At 37.3% G+C, this 19,285-nt stretch overlaps 1 protein-coding gene across 1 annotated transcript in view; it reads right to left on the reverse strand.

Moving 5' to 3' along the window:
• INPP4B (inositol polyphosphate-4-phosphatase type II B) overlaps window positions 1-19,285 on the reverse strand; it is a 763,890-nt gene that overhangs the window by 709,076 nt on the left and 35,529 nt on the right. Inside the window, exon 5 of the mRNA XM_007111238.4 lies at window positions 16,936-17,123. The gene's annotated coding sequence lies outside the window, so the exon portion shown is untranslated. The remainder of the gene's footprint in view (window positions 1-16,935; window positions 17,124-19,285) is intronic.

Here is a 19,285-nt window from a genome sequence, read left to right on the forward strand (position 1 = left end):
TTGCAAATACTTTCTCCCATTCTGAGGGTTGCCTTTTGGTCTTGTTTATGGTATCTTTTTCTGTGCAAAAGCTTTTAAGTTTCATTAGGTCCCATTTGTTTATTTTTGTTTTTATTTCCATTTCTCTAGGAGATGGGTCAAAAAGGATCTTGCTGTGATTTATGTCATAGAGTGTTCTGCCTATGTTTTCCTCTAAGAGTTTGATAGTGTCTGGCCTTACATTTAGGTCTTTAACCCATTTTGAGTTTATTCTTGTGTGTGGTGTTAGGGATTGTTCTAATTTCATACTTTTACATGTAGCTGTCCAGTTTTCCCAGCACCACTTATTGAAGAGGCTGTCTTTTCTCCACTGTATATCCTTCCCTCCTTTATCAAAGATAAGGTGACCATATGTGTGTGGGTTTATCTCTGGGCTTTCTATCCTGTTCCATTGATCTATATTTCTGTTTTTGTGCCAGTACCATACTGTCTTGATTACTGTAGCCTTGTAGTATAGTCTGAAGTCAGGGAGCCTGATTCCTCCAGCTCCATTTTTCGTTCTCAAGATCAAGCAATAAAATTTTAAGAAGATAAGATAGAATACCTTTAGTACTCTAGGGCAAAAAATGATTTCTTAAACATAAAAAACCCAAGTTATAAAGGAAAATACTGATATGCTAGATTATTTTAAAATAATCTGTTCTGTTCATTGAAAGATATCATTAAAAGAAAGTGAAAATTCAAGCCACATACTCAGAGATAATATGTATATTTTTAAATGTTAGCATAAAAATATACAAAGCACGTATGCAAATCAATCAGAAAGACAAACAATATATAAGAAAAATGGCAGCACTTACCAAAAGAGGCAACAAAAAATAACCTAAAAATTTGGAGGATGTAATTTGGAAAACAATTTGGCATTAAGTAGTAGGATTTAAGTATGTGCATACACTGTAAGCTAAGAATTCAACTCCTGGTTTTCTATATACTTATAAACATATAAAGATACATAAAGATACAAGTATATAGAAAACCAGAAGTTGAATTCTTAGCTTAGCTAGATAGACAGACATGTACATATACATATATATATATATACACACACACATATATATGTCTTAAAAAACATTTCACCACATATTCATTTAACATTCTTTGTAGTGGCAAAATGTAATCCAAGAGTGAAATGGGTTAAATAAATAAATTGTGGTATATTCATACTGTGGAACACTATGTAGCATCAAAAATGAATAAACTACAACTGCATGCAACACCATGAATATGGAATATAATGTTCAGTGAAAAAGCAAGTTACAGAAGAAGCCAAGCACGATTTCATTTCTATAACTCCAAATGCATGAAAAAACTGAACAATATAGGTTTAGGGATAGAAACATAAATGATAAAACTATGATGAAAAAGCAAGAGAATTGTAACAAAAAATCCAGGGTAATAAATATTTACCTCTTAGGAAGCATAGATAGGGATGGCAATGGGACATGCATCCAAGGAGCCTCAAAAGCAATGGTCCTCTTACTTAACTTGAGTGGTAGTGAGACAGGCTGGTACCTGGTATCCTTTGCTGCAGTGCTGCAGTGCTTGCACCTGGACAAACCTCTCCTTAGAAGAGGACAAGAGCCCCACGTTGGGCACCACAAAGTATGTTACCGACCTGGGTTCTTGGCCTTCCCCAATCAATAGAAACTGACTAGAGGCCAGACAAGAAATTTAGGCAAGGCTTTATGGGGGCCCCTACTGCAGCAGGCGGGAGCAAGAAGACACAACAGGTTCCCTTGCTCACTCGCTCGCTGGGCGGGGCGGGGGGGCAAGTTTGCTCCTTATATGGGATGAAGATAGAGGTATGTCTAAGGGTCAGGCCGGAGGGTTGGCTTAGGTGTTTTGCCCACCCCTCTGGTGGTGATGAGTGCAGGGGGCGTGCTCAATAGGCTGCTCTAGCTCCCAACACCCTGTTTTTGCTCTGGGCTTTTCAAAAGTGGCAGTAGGGATTTTTTTTTTATCTTTTCGTATCTTTTGTCCAGACTTTGCCCCAATTGCGCATGCACACAGTTATTTTTAGTCCCATATAGTTTCTTTGTACTTCATTGCTCCAGGAGAGGTTTGTCCAGGTGCTAGCACTGCAGCAAAGGGTCCCAGGTCCCAGCCTGTCTCAGTAGGTATGCAAGAAATTGCTGTGTTGTCATTCTCTACAACATATGCATACTTTATAAATAGTTTTGGTTTTGTGCAGTAGGTAACAAAATAAAATATAAAAGAGAATGCCATCTAAGGGTCCTCTTAATGTCCTTGGGGTGATAACTGGCCCTTTTAAAATCTGTTTCCTCAGTTCGAAGAACAAGTTTTAACAATACCTACCTTACAAGGCTGTGTGAAAAGAGAGCAGATCTTAGAATAGTATCTGGTATATAGTAGGTGCTTAATGATTGTTAATTATCATTATTATTATTATTAATATCATCATATCTACTGTTACCAGGGCAACTATCAATGTGGCCAAAACAATCTATGGCCTCTCTGCTTACCTAATGTTTTAATCCTTTCTACAACCAAAAAAAAGAACTCAGTTGATGAATTATGCCTTTATTCAACTACTTTTTTAATCTTATATACCCTCTTAGTCTCACTACAAACCCTCTTTCTAAAACTTCCATAATTGCTGCCTCTATTCAACGTGCCTTATATGCTTTCACCTAATTTAGGTCATCATTTTTAATTTAAGAATATTATCTAATATGAGAGAAATGTACAATGCTCCACATTCATTCCATTTTTATATCCATTCCTCCCAAAGAAAGGCCTCTCATCTCTGAATTTGATTTCAATATTCATGTACCATGAATGTGAGCATCTCGAAGATGAGGGTCACATCTCATCATTGTTCTATCCCCATCCTCTTGCTCTACGTGACAAGCACATTTATGTGTTCCAAAATGTTTGAAGAATGAATGATGTATTTTAAAACGAATGAACTAAGGAGTAAACACACACGGAGGATTCTTGTTTAAGTTAAAGGAGAAGGCAGATACGTTTGCCTCTCTCATTTTGTTCTAACAGTGCCAGTAAAGTGATAAAAATCAACACAAAAGGGACTAAAACTTTCGAAGGAATCAGGGGTTCAGCAGTCAAAAGATTTCACCAAAATCCTAAGAGGCGGAAAGTAGCTGAGAAACGTGCTATGAATGAAACAGAATGGAAGAATCCACAGCCAGAGAATGAGAGCCCCGAACACGCTCTGGGCTAGAAATCAGCAGGGACGGATGGTAGGAAAAAGGATGCTGAACGCGGAAGGTAAGTGAAACTCTGACCAAGGAGAACTCCACCTCCGGCCAAGGCAGAGAGGCAGAGAGAGCTTCCAGCAGCTTAACATTTACAGTCAGGCCAAAAAAAACAAAACAAACAAACAAACAAAAATCTAAAAGAGTTCTTTCTGCCCATTTGAATAAGTGCTGCAGAGACTACTGGTGTTGAAGCAGGCACTTACCCACTCTCACATTTATGAGTTCTTGACCTAAAAGGAAGCTTTCTTTTCAATTCATCCTTGAACAGAGACTGTCGGTTTACAAGACCCATCCCTGTACAGAGAGTTTACAATAAGACTCTCTTTAGGAGAGACCAATGTGGAGGAAAAAAAAAAAAAAAAAGTTTCCACAAATGTAAATATGATTACCAGGAGAAAAACTGGAAGATAAAGTCAAGGAAATTTCCCAAAGCAGAGAGAAAACAAAAGATCTACAGAAAAGGGTTGGGGGTGGGAGAAGGGGAGCTCTACATTTACGTGACCAAAGTTTTAGAGGGTGAAGACAAAAAAGTCATGTGTTTTCACAGGAGAAGGAGCCACCAAATTTTCCAGCCCAAGAACTAACAAGAGAAAAAAAAAAAAAAATCTTTCATGGCATACTTTCATGGCATTTTATACTCCCTAGCATAAAAAGAATATCCTAAATGTTTCCAAAGTGAAAAAAATGATAAAAGTTCACTGAAAAAAATGTACAACAGTCATTCTGCCATTGTCATCATTAAATTCTAGGAAATAAATTTAGAGCAACGTTTTCAAAGTTTAAGGGAAATTTTTTGGTACATAGATTATCTGTTTTCAAATGTGAGGTTAAATAAACATATTTTCAGATAGTCATAAATTCAGAACATGTATCTCACTGCCACCTCTCAGAGGAAATCACTTGAGGCTGCCTCACCAAAACAAGAATGGAAATCAAGAAAGAGAAAGGTGTAAGAAATAACAACAACAGAAAAGCAGAGCACAGTGAAAGGGACATCTTAAGATATCAGCTATGCAGCAAGCCTGGAAAGCAACTGGTCTCAGGACGAGAAGACATAGGGCCACCAGCAGAAAATCTCAAAGAAGAAAAATGAGGTAGACTCCAATCAATATAAAAATTAGTCAAACGAGATTAGTGCTATCATGAAAGGTTGTTTACCATTACCAAAGGGAGGGAAGAAGGAGAGGGAGGAACAGAAACATCAGAAAATATAGAAAACTCTGCGAGAAAGCTATTTTTACATATATAAAGCAAACCAAAATGTGCCATGATTTTGAGCAGTTAGTGGAGTATGAGATCACAACAGAACTCATTTGACTTGATGCTAGGTTGATTCAAGAGGTATGAGGGGGCTTCCCTGGTGGCGCAGTGGTTGAGAGTCCGCCTGCCGATGCGGGGGACACGGGTTCGTGCCCCGGTCCGGGAAGATCCCACGTGCCGCGGAGCGGCTGGGCCCGTGAGCCATGGCCGCTGAGCCTGCGCGTCCGGAGCGTGTGCTCCGCAACGGGAGAGGCCACAACAGTGAGAGGCCCGCTTACCGCAAAAAAAAAAAACCTCTTGATTCTCTTTTCCTCATATGTATTTTTCGGAATTACTGTCTATGCATTGTTATCTGAATCTCATTGGTTCCAATATATTTTAAATAGTTGTGTGCATTTTTTGGTGGCTTTAAATAATACATATAAAAGGTGTACATTTTGTGGGAAAATCTGGCAATTCTGAAAAAAATATGTAGAACTACAATCATAATCCACTCTTCAGAAGTCACCGCTTGTGATACTTTGGCAATCGTCTTCATTGTTCACTAAAACCATAGCACAACTAATATTTTGCATTCTACTTACAAAAATTAATATTAAAAATTCCATGTTATTAAAAGGACTATTCAAATATAATTTTGAAAATATATGTTTAGGGATTATAAAAATAATAACAAATGTAGGAAAGTCAGAAAAGAGAGAAAAGTATAGAAGAGAAAAATAACAATCCTTTACAATTCTGTATCTATTCAGTTTTAACATTTTCATATATATCTACTCCCATCTTTGCATATAGTGTGTTTTAATGGTTGATCTATGTCAGTTTTTGTTTCTTGCTTTTTTTTTTTTACTGAATATTGTAACAAAAAGTATTCCCCCATACATAAGCCTCTTCGTAAATATCTTTTACATGTTTTATCAACTTTTAATTAATTATTGTCCTAATATCAAATACTTAGTGTTCTTCCAATTTAAAAAATTTTTCAAATTATAAATAATGATGCAAAGAATACATCTGTGCATGAAAATCTTTGCCTCTTTTGGATTGTTTTCATAGCTTAAATTTCCAGAGGTATAAAACGAATACTGGCTCTACGAGAAATAAAATAAACTGTATAAAGATCATTCTGAGTACAACTGGAAAAGCATGTAATTTAGATAAAGGCAGGGTAATTCTTTGACTTGTGTAAAATGGTACTGCATAAATTAAAAACAAAAGATAGGTGTGAGTTCTTTTCAAGTGCTTTGAGAATCGGTAAGAAAATATGATCCCTTTTGGGTTGAATATACGCACAGCAAACTTAGAAACAGCAATCTCCTTTCTCCCAAAAGTGAGCAATGATTTATACCAGGGAAACAAATACTGCTGGTTTCATTCTTTTTACGGCCAATGTATCTCTGCGGAAGCAGTAGAGCAGGTAAAGATTCAATGATAAAGAGTCGATGATAAAGTACCAGTGCTTATTTACAAGTAGTTAAAAGGGTTGCTTTAACCAATCATGCTTCCTCTTTGTTCCTAATGATTCTTAGAGGGCATAAAGTTAAGGTAACGGTGTGTATATCTGATTAAATGGAAACTGAATCTCCCGATGTATTACAGAATCATTTTTTTTTCAAGAGATATTAAAGAACTGAGGTTTATATGCAGATCTCCGAAAGAAGAGATCCAATGACTTCCAAAGATCTCTTAGTGTTTTAAGTTCTAAAGGAAAAACACTAACTAACCTTATATTAATTAGCTTACAACCCTTAAAACACCACAGGATGCTGGTAGTGTGACGCTTACTTTTGTTTCAGGGATTTCTGCTAATTACTTGGGTGTTCAATGTTAGGGGTCTCTTTTAGTATTTCCATTTTGGTACTATGCTTGGAACTTCTTAAATTCCCATTAAGTGATTCAAGGTGTTTGGAGAGTAGTGATAACTCAAAATCATGGAAGGAGTAAGAAACAGGACATTATTCTACATTGGGAATTAAGTTACAAACAAAGAGGGTGCTTAAGGGCCCAGAGTCTGTAGAGCAGGCCACTTAGGGAATCTGAAAATAGATCCACATGGTGAGAAAATGGATTTGATGAGGAGAAATTGTCCAGAGATAAAGATGGAGAAGTTGACCAGAGAGAGATCACAAACAGCTTTGTATACCAGGTTAAAGTCGTAAAAAAAACCATTGAAGGCATTTAAACACAGTGTCATGATGATAAAGAACAGGCTAGCTGAAGAATAAGGAAAAAAATGGGGGGAAAGAGGTGGTTTTAGTTAGTAATCTAGACAAGAGATGATGATGGCCAAAGTTAAGAAAGTAGAACTAGGATGGTGTTATGGGCTAAACTATGTTCCCCAAAACGCAGATGTTGAATTCCTTTAACCCCTCGTACCTCAGCATGTGACGGCATTTAGAGACAGGGGATGTAAAGAGGTGATTAGGTTAAATGAGGCTGTTAGTGTGGGTCCTAATTCAATCTGACGGGTGTTCTAAGAAGAGGAAATACGGACACACAGGGAGACACCAGGGATGTGTGTGCACAGAGAAAAGATTATATGAAGACAGGAAGGAGGCAGCCATTTGCAAGCCAAGGGGAGAGGCCTCCACTCTGACACACCTTGATAGTGGGCTTCAAGCCTCCAGAGCTGTGAGAAAATAAATCTGTTTTTAAGCCACTCAGTCTGTGGTATTTTGTTTTCAGTCCTAGCAAACTAATACTGATGGCTATAAGTGAGTGGACCTGACAGATATTTAGAAGTCATGAATCACAAAACTCAGGGACTGGATATGAGTTTTAACAGAGAGAGCAGAGTCCAGGTGACTGCAGAGAATGGAGCCGTTTTCTGAGGTAGGGACTCCAAGAGGAGGAGGAGGATGGACTAAAAAACAAATTCAGTTGTGGACATGTTGAGTTTTTGTAATTATGACACACCTAAGTAGAAAATCTAATTATAAATTAGAGAATTTGATAAATACATGGATCTGGAGCTCAGGACAGAGAGCTTGGGTGGAGAAATGGGCCCAGGTCCATCAACTTACAGATTAATGAAGACGCTGCTGGGTAGCAGAATGATTGCTTAAACTTGGTGACCTATGGATAAGAGCATATGGAAAGGCGACAGTGACAGAGAATTCCATCTTCCCCGTGTAAAGGTCACTAAGGGTTTGGCTCTTAGCTACTGAGGCAGCCACTTGAATGTGCACTCAGAAGATGTCTCTCTTTGTGAGTTCCCTTTAATAGGAGCCTACTTTGGTTCAGGTTTTGGGCAGTAGCATGTCAAGCCCCAGAGAACAAATCATGATTGATGCATGGAAATCATAGTTTCTTTTGCCAGGGAATGTTGAGCAGGCATTTGACCTATCCATCTCCAATGGAGATGTATCTGAAAAGATTTTCTTCTTGATTAAAAGAGGAAAAAAAATGTGTGACGAAACATTCACCTCCTTCTTCTTGAACTTAAGGACTGGTGAGACGATGTCATGCTTGGTACTGTGGCAGCCACACTGTGAGAATGAGGGAAGGTTAAGAGAACTGAAGAGAAGCCTCCCCAGAGGTCTGGACTTGTGGAGTTGCTGAACCAATCCTGGAGTCACCTACCTCGTCACTTGTCACGGGAGAAAAACAATGCCACACTGTTTATTCCACTTTGGTCAATAATCCTATTTTGAGAAGCTGAAAGCATTCCAGTAGGTACCAGGATTTTCCTCAAATAGCTCACCTACTAAATGACAGGGAAGGTACTTTTCCCCCAGTTTTATTGAGATGTAGTTGACATGTAACATTGTATAAGTTTAAGGTATACAATGTGATGACTTAATACACTATACATTGCACAATAAAGTTAGTTAACACCTCCGTCACCTCATATAATTACCTTTTTTTTGGTGATAACATTTAAGATCTCTCTTAGCAACATCCAGGTATACAATACAGTATCGTTAACTAAAGTCACCACATTGTACATTAGATTCCCAGAACTTATTCATCTTATAACTGAAAGTGGCTACCCTTTGACCAACATTTTCCCATTGCCCCCATCCCCAGCCCCCAGCAACTGCCAATCTCTTCTCTTTGGCTATGAGCCCAACTTTTTTTTTTTTTTTTTTTTCCATTTTTGGCTGCACCACACTGCTTGCGGGATATTAGTTCCCCGACCAGGGATTGAACCCAGACCCTCGGAAGTGAGAGCATGAGTCCTAACCATTGGACCACCAGGGAACTCCTGAGCTCAACTTTTTAAGATTCCACATGTTAGTGAGATCATACAGTATTTGTTATCCTGTGTCTGGCTTATTTCATTTAGCACAATATCCTCCAGGTTCATCCATGTTGTCACAAAAGGCAGGATTTCCTTCTTTTTTATAGCTGAATAACATTACTTTGGTTGTCTCCATGTGTTGGCTATTGTTAAGAATGCTGCACTAAACATGAGGGTGCAGGTATCTTTCCAAGATAGTGATTTCGTTTTATGGAAGGTATTTTGAAAGGGCCCACCAAGATGTCAGCTCGTTCAGCCTACTACAGCTATGAGCCTCCAGCTTTTAGTCTGGGTGTTCCTTTCTCCTCTTTCAGTTTCTTTTTCTCTGGCTTTTAGTCTGGGGGTTTCTTTCTCCTCTTTCAGTTTCTATGCAGAAAATAATAATAATTTAAAGATAGCACTGACCACCCTCTCTGTGCAAAAATAATAAAATGGAATGAAGTAATTGGTAGGATGTAAGACAGAAAACATCAAGAATTAGCTCTTTACAGCACCTTATACAATATCCAAGTTTTAAAATGGGTTTTTGCAACAGTCATCAGTTAGCCAAGGTACAATATAATTTCAAGTCTGTATTCATTTAATAATCAGACAGTAGGTGCTCAACAAAGACTTTCTATTAATTGAATCTGACATGAGAATCACTGAAAAATTATCAGCAAAATCATTTTCAGTTTCCTTGCTGTAGAAGAAAAACCTCACAGATTGTCATTGCCTGTTTTCATAAAAGGAAAGTTTTTAAAACCCAACGATTTTTACCACTTTACTTTTCAATTTTATGACATAGAACCCTACAAAGTGAATTCGCTTCTGTGGTCTAAGGCAGGAATAGAGATAAGAAATGTGTCTCCGGTTTCCCAGGGGAATTCCAAGAAACCTTTAAAAAAAAGAGGGGGGGGGCTTTCCTCGTGGTGCAGTGTTTAAGAATCTGCCTGCCAGTGCAGGGAACACGGGTTCGAGCCCTGGTACGGGAAGATCCCACATGCCACGGAGCAACTAAGCCCGTGCACCACAACTACTGAGCCTGTGCTCTAGAGCCTGCGAGCCACAACTACTGAGCCTGTGTGCCACAACTACTGAAGCCTGCGCGCCTAGAGCCCGTGCTCCGCAACAAGAGAAGCCACTGCAATGAAAAGCCCACACACCGTAACGAAGAGCAGCCCCCGCTCGCCGCAACTAGAGAAAGCCCACGCGCAGCAACGAAGACCCAATGCAGCCAAAAATAAATAAATAAATAAAAATTTTTTTTAAAAGTATTTGCGTCAACATCTTTAAAAATAATAATAATAATAACTGTTGCCCCTGTCTCTTACTCTCTCCACTCAGTCACACAGCTCCAGCCACACTGGACACTCTGCTGTTCCTCAAACAACCCAGGGATGTTCCTGCCTTAACAGCCTTGCACTGCTACACCCTTTGTCTGGAACACTTTACACAAGTATCTGTGGGGTTAAATCCCTCACTGCCTTCAATTTTTTGCTTAAATGTCACCTTCACCATAAGGCTTATGCTGCCCCCTCTGCTTAAATTTGCAACTGTTCTACCTCCACCCCTGATGCTTCTGATTTTATATGCTGCTCTGTTTTCCTTTTTCTATAGCATTTCTGTATCACCTAGAACTGATTCAATGTATTTATACATCGTGATTTTTATTTATTGTCTCTCTCTCCTGCCACAATGCAAACTCTAAAAGAGCCAGGACTGTTTTGTTCACCACTGTATTCCACATGCCTACAATAGTACCTGACGCATAGTTAGCATTCAATTGATTTTTTTAATAAATTACGGAATGATTATTTAGTACATCTGAAGAAAAGTCACATGGTATTCTTTATCGAAACTAAAAAACCATTTGACAGATAAATATACATTCTTGCTAAATACTCAGCGAAACAGAAATTAATGGCTAAATCCTTAAGATTTATCTCAAGAATATTCTGAGTGGGAAAACGCTGGATGCACTCCACTACCATCAGGTAAAAGGGTGCTCACTATTACCACTAATACTTAACACTGTATGGGATGTATTAGCCGATTCAGTTAGAAATAGAAAGAAATTATCAATACAAAAGAAATATGCAGAATAAACTATCACTATCTGGAGATGAGAGAATTATACAACTAGAGTAAAAACTCAAATAAAAAACTACCAAAATGAACATAAGATTCAGTGAGGTATCAGAACATAAAATTAGTACCTAGAAAGCAATAATCTGCATATGTACAAACAATGACCAGTTATTATATCTATAATGGAACAGAAGGTCAAATTTACAACAGAAACAATAACACAAAATAATAAAGTACTTAGGGATTATTTTTCAAATAAATGTGCAAAACTGTATTAGGAAAACGTAAACATGATTAGAAATGGCAATTGAAAAAAAATACATGTTACAAAAATGTCAATTCTCCCTAAATTAATTTATACATTTAAAACTATACCAATAAAATATCGGCAGATTTTTTTTCTGGAAATAAGCTGATTCTACAGTTAATATGGAAAAAACAAGTAAGTACAAGAGGAAAGCTCTATAAATTAAGAACAGTGAGAGAAGACTAGATTGTTCAGATTGTAAAACATACTATAAAATCTCAGTAATCAAAATAATAAGTATTGGGCACATGATTCAGCCAACCAAAGGAGCAAAATAGAAGTCCAGTGAATTCAGAAAAAGAAATACAAATGGCTCTCAAATATGTTAAACAATATTCAATCTCACTTGTAAAAAAAATTCAATTAAAACTATACCAGCTTTATCACAAAGTGAATCAGCAGAAACTAACACACAATTGTGAAGCAATTACACTCCAATAAAGATGTTAAAAAAATTAAGTTAAATTAAATTTAAAAATTTAAAAAAACTATACCAGGATACCATTTACACCTCACAAATCTGTTAAGTTCCAGCGGGTTTGATAACACATTGTATTGGTAAGTATAAAAAAAATACACTCACACATGCTGCTGGTGTCAATTGGAGGGCAACTTAACAATATCAATCAACATTACAAATACATGTATCTTTGATTCAGTAATTCTACTACTCAGAATTTACCCTAAAGAGGTGCTCATGCTTCTGAAATGATGCCTTTCAGGACTGTTGTAATAAGATTAAAAACAAGCTAATGTCTATTAATAAGAAAGTAGTTAAATAAATTATGGCACATCCATTCAGTGGAATGCAGTGCAGCTGTAAAAATGATACTGATTGGAGCAGACTGGCTTACCATTCACCAGTTAGTCAAAACTCCCCTACTGTGATGTTTCTCCCTGCAGGAGGATTTATACTTGCTGACACTTGATTCTATGTAAGTATTATTGATTCAAAACCTTAAATACATTCTTATGGAAAGAAACACCTGTCTCTAAAACATATGTTGGCATAAAATCTTAAGAAAACAAGTAGGAGAGAGAACAATGACCAAATTATCAAACGCCTTAGCAGCTTATTCCCACAGTTTACGTTTCGTCCTTGGAAGATGTGGAGCCAGAAGAGCTTTCAGCAGGGAGAACACAGGACCAGACTCATGTGCCCACCAGGCAAGCAATGTGGAAGATGAATTAGAAGGGGGAAAACTGAAAAGTGAGATATGATGAGAATGATATTTCCTTCAGGTTCATCTCAGTGTCCTACTCAACAACATGCACAGTAAATGTCCTAGGGTGACACCCAATAGCCACTAACTGTCTGCAACATCATTCAACTGACAATACCTAAGCTTGAAGAATAAAATAGTGTAGGAATCAATACACCTTCAGCTGCTCTAGCATATTGGAACAACATTTTATCTAAATATGTCAACATTCATACTAGAATTCCATGAAACTCAAGATTTATCTTATATGTTATTCAAAATTCATTTCACTCTGGCTTCTGTGAATACCAGAGATGGTGTTTTGATTTTTCAATTTTGTTATAAATACTTAAGTTGCCAAGTTCCATCATCTCTAATTACCACCTAAAATAAAAGACTTTACTGGAATCTTACAGTTTCCCCAGTAAAGGAGTCTGCTGCTCGCCTTCACAATCACACACACACACACACACACACACACACACACACCAGAAAACAAGCCAACCACCTACCAGCTAGATTCTTCCTTCAGGGGGAGTAGTTTTTCTTTTTTTTGTTTTATTCTACTGAATAACAAATGCTGAAAAGAATTACCAAATAGGGTTTCACAACAGGTGAAACTTCCTAGGACTCTTGCTTGAAGGTTTCTAAATGGAAACTATTAATAAAAATGCAGAGAAATCATGACTTCCCAAATTGAAAGTCAGATGAAGATACTTAAGAAAATGACATACAAAAAGTCTTTCAGAGGATTTATAATATACCTGTTTTAAGGGTCAAAGGATTATCCAATCAGGAAGAAAAATTATACCACCTTTAATTAGAAATAGAACCTAATCTCAACTGTACTCATCTTTTTTCAGTGTAACAAGACTACTTTAGATGAATAACATGCATAAGTAATTAATAAAAATATAAACTGAATACATTAACAGATAGTTATGAGCTAAAACTTAAAAGAGATTTTTTACTTGGAAATAGCCCTTGACAATGCAAACATAAATCCCTATCATTCTGTATATTTATCCAACTATTCATGATCAGGACACCAACAGAAATTGCCACATAAGATTTTTTTTCAGAATGCTTTCTTTTTTAATGCTGTTAGAATATTTATTTATACAACTCACTATTGAAAATAATGGAGATTTTGAAGAGCCAAAGAACTCCAGAATGAAAATCATCAATATCTTTTATTGATAATATGAGACCACAATGCCTAAGCAGCTAACATTGTTATCCTAAATATTTGCGGATTTGTTAATATTAGAATACAGTTTTCAAAAATTGTTATCCTAAATATTTGTGGATTTGTTAATATTAGAATACAGTTTTCAAAAATTAAGACTCAAATATTCAGATTGGTTAGGGAAAAGGACACAAGGAATTTTAATCTTTTATTTTCAAAAATATTGGCATAAGAAGTGACTTTATCAGTCGTCCTGGATGAAAACCTTATTACTAAAGAAAAGTTTAATCTTATCAGTAAGTAGATTTTTATCAATGAACTGTGTTCTGAAATCGGTGCATGTTGAAAGAATTTCAAGGTCAAAAAAATAAATAAATAAAAAGGAAAATGGCCAACATTTACATTTTGAGAAAAAGATATAAAAGTTTTAAGATTCTATAACATAAACATATTCCTTCATATTTAATTTCCACTTACATAGTACAAGAAAAGATATTTAATAGGACTAAATAGCAGTGCCAAATTTTAATCATGACTGCATATTGCCTTAATACCTATAATTAATGTTCATTTCACTCTGAAAAAACAAAGGTCTTCTAGAAACCCAGCTGTTCTAAGAAGTGCTCCAGAACTCCATTAGTCTTTAACACCTACAACATTATATTCAGGACAAATGTTTGATCCTTTAATACATTTCTTACCCATCTCCATGTATCTCTACAGTAATAGGCAGCAGGCATTGCCCACTTGATATTTATGTAGATTACTGAGGATGGATTCATAGACTGAATTTCCATTTGTAAACTATTAGTAATAACCTGTCATCATGTGAAGAAACTACTGACACAGATGCAAAGATAAAAAATGTACAAACATCCTAGAATATAAACTAGAATTTATTACGAAATAGTGACGTTTGCACCAAATGATCTGTATTCATCTTGGGTATACTCCTTATGACTGATGTTCCTGGATCAACAAGATTCAGTCAAGCCGCAGTCGACTGCAGTCGACTTTTCGCAGTGACTCGAAAAGATTTGGTTTTCCCATATTAAAAAAAAAAAAACCCTATAGGATATAATATGACCTTGCTCTTAATAAGAATTTATCATCAAATTGTACAACAATGTAAATGAACTTAATGCCACAGAATTGTACACTTAAAAACGGTTAAAATGGTAAACTTTATGTTATGTATATGTTCCACAAATTAAAAAAAGAATTTAACATCAAAACACTTATTAATAATGCTGTCATATGGCATTTAATTATAAAATAATATAATTCACATTTTTCTACTACACATCCTCACATAAAGTTTTGTTCCTATTGTATTAGCTTCTTTTACTCATAACCCTGAACTACATCTTGATCCATCAGCATTATTTATTCACTGATTCAGAATATGAATATTTTACTGCCATAAATATGAGCAGTAATCTACTGAGATTAACATTTCAGTTATGGGACCACAGCTAGTATATACAATCATATTGTCAGTGCTGTACCAGTGGCTTCATAAAATCAGCTCAACCAACATCTACTGAATTCCTATACAGCACAAAGGTCTCTCTCAGACATTTTTATTGTCATCTCAATATATGGTTGACTAACTTGTAAGCTTTACACTCATACTATAGATATACTCGTATGTAAGGTTGCTATTATCCCTACACTGTGATGCCAAAGTCACTATGGAAATTTTCTAAGACCAAATCTTGACGTTACCGTATGTATCCTCTAGTTATCCTTATATCAGACTTCTAATCCTCTTGTCTACCCTCAACAAAACTGTCTTGCTTACAAATTGTCATTCAACAAAGATACATTAGTTTAACAGTATTTCTTCCTGATTTTACTAATTATACACGTCCAGACAGAAAAGAGCTGTTTTCTAGCAATTTAAAAATTAAAGATATTGTACAGGTACCAGTATATAATGCTGACTTTTTTTTTGCACTGGTTGTTAAAATATTAATCTACTGTGAATCCAGTGGTAGAGTTCTACATTTTGCTGTATCAGGAGTTACCTAAGGACACTGCCATGGAGCAGTGGCAGTACAGGCTGGGAATGGGGCCAGGTGCAGTGTTGGTGACTATGTGGCCCCTACCTCCACCCATACATCTGCCTAGTACACCAAGGGTGACCACGGCAGTGGAATCATGGGCAATAGCTGTCACTGCCTCAGAGTAGCACAGTGCAGGCAGGACAGGTGTGTGGATGGCAGGGCAAGCAGCACTGGTGGACGTGCTGTTGCCAGAGCCAAGCCAGCATTGCCCCGAGTCTGGGTCATAAGGAAATGGCTTGATATCCAGCTGTGTATCCTGCTTTGACCCCAGGACATCATGTCAGCTGCCCTCCAACTGCACAGATGTGCTGGCTAGGGGAAACCTAATGAGGAAGTCATTGGAAAAGTTTGATGTGATTTATTATGTTACCACTATCTAAAAATCAACCAATGATTTGGAAATTGTTGGAATGATTTGTTAAGTTTAAAAGAATTTAAAGTATAACTTATAACACTTGGGAAACTGGCTTATGATACATGTCAGTTAAGTTAGAAAATAAAATAATTATATTTAAATTTTTTCTTGTGCCTTGATTTATAGATTGAGTCATCTGACCATCTGGTTAGTAATATTTTGAATATTAATTTTTTCATTTAACTCTCACCTCCCCACCTGCTTCATAAGGATGAGGGCCTATATCTACATTTGCTTACCAATATATCCCCAAAGGAAAACTTGGTGCTGGCACATTAAGAGGCCTCAAAATATTATCCAATGAATGGTTAAATAATTGAATAAGTATATACTTAACCAGCAATTATCATTTCCCAAGCCCCCCTAAAAGCAAAGTCAACAATTCCATTTCACACACTCACACACACACACACACACACACACACACACACACACACATTACTGAGAACCTACTAGTGTAAGGCACTCTAGGAATCCAATATATCCCCAAAGGAAAACTTGGTGCTGGCACATTAAGAGGCCTCAAAATATTATCCAATGAATGGTTAAATAATTGAATAAGTATATACTTAACCAGCAATTATCATTTCCCAAGCCCCCCTAAAAGCAAAGTCAACAATTCCATTTCACACACTCACACACACACACACACACACACACACACAAATTACTGAGAACCTACTAGTGTAAGGCACTCTAGGAATTCTATGGAGGGTATGAAGATGAAGAATTACCCGGTCCCTGCTCTCAAACAAACTTAAAATCTAATGAGAGACAGAGTTTCTTGATAAAAATTAAAATCCCAAATATTTATAGCACACTTCTCTGCTGGACTCCACATTCTAACGACAGCGGACTCTTCAAAAAATGATGTACCTAACAGCATGCATGTGGCCACACACCTGTGGTGATTTAGCCTTGACAGTGGATAAAGGGTTTGGCGTTTCAGGATTGTGCCTGTCCTACATTGCCCGGAAGTACTGCTCCCCTCAGCTGTGGTTTCGATGGAGAAGATATTGCACTTTCCGATTCTCTAAGCCTTGAGAGTTGCTTCATCACCAAATGTCTTGGCTTTGCTTTGTTTTCCCTCCTTTAAAGTTAGAAAATAATGTTATGCATTTTTAATAAATACAGATGTTTTATCAATTCCACTAAATTCTGTTTGATCCCATTCTTGCAAACATGTTGCTCTCCTTGCCTAATGTGTGGAAATGGATGTGAGCACATGCTGTTCATTTTGAGAAGCAAACAACATGGATGCTTAAAGGATTTAATCAATAACTAGGCTACCACAGAAGGAAAACAAACAATTTTGTTACCTCGTTAGTGCCTTATTTATACATATTCATAAGAAAATAAGGGAAAAAAGACATCAGAACACTTGATTTTAGTAAAATATATTTGAGCAGTAAAGACTTCTAGAATTCATAGACTATTCCCAACATCTTCAGCTATATGGATTTGACAGGCTTTATATATGTAAAAGCATGACAATCCTTTATAATTATTAGAAGAACACCCTTCTGGAACATCGCACCAGTCACAGATGGAGGATTCTCATCTATCATTTAGATGCCAAAAAATGAAAGGCTTTACTATGAGCAACATCAAATTTATATCCATAACATAAGGTACATCCACATATTTAATGCCGTACACCCTGCCTCAGTTTCTCCTCGTGTGCTTGTGATCTCACTCCTAAAAATGTTGAAAGTGAAATTTCAAAACAGCCGCACTGTAGAGGGTGTTTATTCCACTCCACTCTAGTGCCTAAGACCTTTTTCTTAAACCCAGCAAGGAGACTTATTCATGCACTATTCGTGTCCCAAGCTAATAGTAAGTAAAAATAACACTACCTTGAAACCTTATAAAGCTTCCATAAACATTATGTCATTTCAGAACAGAAATTAACATCATTTTCTGAACATTCCTTTTTTTTTTTTTTTGTGGTACGCGGGCCTCTCACTGTTGTGGCCTCTCCCGTTGCGGAGCACAGGCTCCGGACGCGCAGGCTCAGCGGCCATGGCTCTCGGGCCCAGCCGCTCCGCGGCATGTGGGATCCTCCCGGACCGGGACACGAACCCGTGTCCCCTGCATCGGCAGGCGGACTCTCAACCACTGCGCCCCCAGGGAAGCCCCTCAACATTCTTACAGTAACCTGCTCTGTCATTCCTCACCATTCATTTGATAAAGGGTAAAGAAATGTTAATGGGTCTCTTAGGAAAAACCTCTCCTGACAAATCATCACATGGAGCTAAAAGTCTCTGGATGAACAGAACCCAGACTTGTAGGAGCCAGTTGGGTTAATGCAGTATGTATAACACAGAGTTTCTCTAATATCAGTTTCTCCATGTCTTTCCATCACCCCCGTGTTACTAAGCGATGTAATGGTGTTTTGTGCTATTCAGTTGAGCTTTGCTCTGTGCCTTGTCACTGCCAATAAAAGGATAAATAAATAAACAATAACACATAAAAGAAGTTGGAAATGCTTTCCAGTGACACATATTATAGATCCAAGCTAATAAAAAGTTTCACTTTCAAAGATCGTAGTGCCAACAACAAAATAAATGAATACTAAATCAATGATTTACAATATATGTGTCCTATATACCGGAAAAACAACAAAGTAACAGAAGAACTCCATCTCTTATCTCTCACTTCCTTTTGTTATGTTGCATTTTGTGTCTTTGGGCAGTATTTATATTCTGAACTGAAATTTTAATACTGCATAAAACATGGTGGTAACTACTTTAAAAATCATGATACCCATTTCTCTATAAACCCTAAAAACACAAAAAGGTATGGACCTTTCCCCCAGGTGTGGCCAGATTGCCAAGCGCTTTCATCTGCAGGCTGAGGAGGGACAGCAAATGGGCAGTGGCTGGAAAACAGGACATAATCTCTGCTCTAACAGGGTGTTTCCCCATCACTGTGCAAAAAACAAAAGGGGAGGAATGGCAACAAAGTAGGTGAGGGCGATACAGGAGGACCATGCATTTTCTTTCTCTATGGAAGAGATCATATTTTAAGTACAATATCTTCAAGCAAAAGCAAAATGTCAGTGGAAGACAACAGGGAATTGCAGTGGGGTTGGAGGTCCTTCACTATCTACATCACCAGCTTTTTTCCCAACACCCAAGAGGTTAAAAAAACTAACTAGAGGGGCTTCCCTGGTGGCACAGTGGTTGAGAGCCCGCCTGCCGATGCAGGGGATACGAGTTCGTGCCCGGGTCTGGGAAGATCCCACATGCC

This window comes from Physeter macrocephalus, chromosome 7 (assembly GCF_002837175.3).
Source record: "Physeter macrocephalus isolate SW-GA chromosome 7, ASM283717v5, whole genome shotgun sequence".
NCBI classification, from domain to species: Eukaryota; Metazoa; Chordata; class Mammalia; order Artiodactyla; family Physeteridae; genus Physeter; species Physeter macrocephalus.